The sequence below is a fragment of the Cebus imitator genome, unplaced genomic scaffold (genome assembly GCF_001604975.1).
Source record: "Cebus imitator isolate Cc_AM_T3 unplaced genomic scaffold, Cebus_imitator-1.0 Scaffold18, whole genome shotgun sequence".
Classification (NCBI taxonomy): Eukaryota; Metazoa; Chordata; class Mammalia; order Primates; family Cebidae; genus Cebus; species Cebus imitator.
The window spans coordinates 7452258-7455569 of record NW_016107333.1 but is presented as its reverse complement, the minus strand read 5'-3'; positions in this window follow the sequence as shown (position 1 = coordinate 7455569).

Below are 3312 nucleotides of genomic sequence, written 5' to 3'. Positions count from 1 at the left end.
TTTTTTTTGAGACAGCATCTCGCTTTGTCACACAGGCTGGAGTGCAGTGGCATGATTATGGCTCACTGCAGCCTCAACCTCCTGGGCTCAGCCAATGCTCCCATCTCAGCCTCCAGAGTAGCTGGGACTATAGACACATACCAGCACACCCAGCTTGTTTTTGTTTTGTTTTTTGTTTTTTTTTTTGAGACAGAGTCTTGCTCTGTCACCCAGGCTGGTGTGCTGCGGCACAATCTCGGCTCACTGCAACCTCCAACTCCCAGGTTGAAGCAATTCTCCTGCCTCAGCCTCCAGAGTAGCTGGGACTACAGGCATGTGCCACCACGCCCAGCTAAATTTTGTATTTTTAGAGACAGGGTTTCACCATGTTGGCCAGAATGGTCTCCATCTCTTGACCTCCTGATTCACCTGCCTTGGCCTCCCAAAGTGCTGAGATTACAGGCATAAGCCACCACGCCCGGCCCAATTTTTGTATATTTTATAGAGACTAGGTCTCTCTATGTTGCCTAGGCTGGTGTTGAATTCCTGGGCTCAAGTGATCCTTTCTCCTCAGCTTCCCAATGTGCTGGGATTACAGATGTGAGTCATGGTGTTTGGCCAAGGCCTTATATTTGAATACAGCTTTATAGAGGTATAATTGCCATACCATAAAATGCACACACTTAAGTGTACAATTGAATGATTTACAGTAAATTTATTGAGCTTTACAACCACCATGACCAGAAAAAACAAACTCAGTTTCTCCCACTGTACCCACAACAGGCTTCTGACACAAGATGTGGGGAGGGATTTCCCACACATCAAGCGATCAGTCAGTTCTGCGCTGGACACGCGTTGTGTTTTCTAATCCAAATAAACTCTAATACTATCCATCTAAAGATAACACCAGGTCCCATAGCTTGAGGGCTCAGTCCCCAAGACCGTCTCCAGTTCAGATGCCAGTAGCAAGTCCATGCCTCCAGAACTTCCACAACTCCCTCCTTGGGTTCCATTAATTTGGTAGACTGACTTACAGAACTCAGGGAAACATATACATTACAAATAAACAGCCAGAGGAAGAGAAGACAAAGGGTAAAGTCTGGAAGGGTCTGGAGCACAGGAGCTTTTCTCCCCATGGAGTTGAAGTGTGGCCTCCTCCTGCATGTGGACGTGTTCCCATTCACCTTCCTGGAAGCCTACATGTGTTCAGCTATTTGGAAGCTCTCTTAACCCAGTCGTTTTGGTTTATAATGGAAGTGTCAGGCTGAACACAGAGACTCAGGCCTGTAATCCAGCATTTTGGGAGGCCTAGGCATGTGGATCACATAAGATCGGGAGTTTGAGACCAGCCTGGCCAAACATTGTGAAACCCCATCTCTACTAAAAATACAAAAATTAGCCAGGCATTGTGGCAGGCACCTGTAGTCCCAGCTACTGGAAGCTGAGGCACAAGCATCACTTGAACCTGGGAGGTGGAGACTGCAGTAAGCTGAGATCATGCCATTGCACTCCAGCCTGGGCAACAGAGTGAGACTCTTGTCTCAAAAAAAAAAGGAGGGGTCATTATGTAGACATGATTGATAAATCATTGGCCATTGGTCATTACCTTCACTTTGAGCACCTCCCTGGAGGTTGGAGGTGGGGCTGAAACTTCCAACCCTCTGACCAAATGGTTGGATCCTCTGGCAGCCAGCCCCCATCCTGTGGTTATCTTGGAACTTTCCCCAAATCCTCTTATTAACATAAACTAAGCGTGTTTGAAAAGGGATTGTTATAAATAACAATGTTTTTATCTTTCACCTTCTGACACTGAAGCTATTCCCAGAGGGACTTAAGAATCTAGACAAAAGGCCAAATATTTTAACAAAAGATATTCTTATTGCTTCAGATACTTCCCTGATCCCCCATGTTGAATTAAATGCTAGCTCTAGGGCCAGGCTCAGTGGATCATGCTTGTAATCCCAGTACTTTGGGAAGCTGAGGCAGGTGGATCACTTGAAGTCAGGAGTTCAAAACTAGCCTGCTAAGCATGGTGAAACCCGCCTCTACTGAAAATACAAAAATTAGCCAGGTGTGGTTGCAGGCACCTGTAGTCCCAGGTACTCGAAAGGCTGGGGAAGGAGAATCACTTGAACCCAGGAGGTAGAGGTTGCAGTGAGCTGAGATCATGCCACTGCACTACAGCCTGGGCAACAGAGCACGAGTCTGTCTCAAAAAAAAAAAAAAAAAAAAATGCTAGCTCTTCATGTTCTCACCCTGTGCTTCCTTTTTTGAGAGAGAGTCTCTCTCTGTCACCCAGGCTGGAATGCCATGGTAAGACCATGGTTCAGTGCATCCTCAATTTCCTGGGCTCAAGCAATCCTCCTACCTCAGCCTCCCAAGTAGCTGGGACTACAGGCACATGCCACCATGCCTGGATAGTTTTTATATTTTTGTAGAGATGGGGTTTCACCATGTTGTCTAGGCTGGTCTCGAAACCTGGGCTCCACCCATCTTCCTACCTGTAACTTGGAGCTCAACCCATCTGTTTACTCAGCCTCCCAGAGTGCTGGGACTACAGGCATGAGCCACCTCACCCAGCGCACTTTTTGTTGCTATAGATTTGCCTTTTCTGGACAGTCCGTACACATGGAATATGTGATATTTTGTGACTGGTGTAAACCAAAAAGTATCTGAGACAGGTCTCAATTAATTTAGAAGTTTATTTTGCTATGGTTAAGAATGTGCAAGGGAGGAGGCAGGTCTGTGCCTTTCTTTAAAGATGATTTTCAGGGCTTCAGTATTTCAAGGGGAAAAGCAGGCTTGGAGAGGAAAGAGAAGGGTAAGGTCACATTACTGAACCCACATGTTGCAAGAGAAAAAGAAGCTGGTAGGGGAAAAGTCAATTATATATTCATGTGGTGGTCAAGTAAATTGGTACTTTTTTTTTTTTTGAGATGGCGTCTTGCTCTGTCGCCCAGGCTGGAGTGCTGCAACGCAGTCTTGGCTCACTGCAACCTCCACCTCCCAGGTTCAAGCGATTCTTCTGCCTCAGCCTCCCAAGTAGCTGGGATTACAGGCATGCACCACCATGCCCCACTAATTTTCTTGTATTTATAGTAGAGATGGGGTTTCACCATATTGGCCAGGCTGGTCTCAAACTCCTGACCTTGTGATTCTGGTTCGCTCACTTCGGCCTCCCAAAGTGCTGGGATTACAGGCTTGGGCCAGCAAATTAGTACTTTACATAAGATAAGGTGAACAGAGAATAGCTACTTGTGGAAATATTTTACCTTTTTTTTTTTTTTTTTGGGAGGGGGTTTCGCTCTTGTTACCCAGGCTGGAGTGCAATGG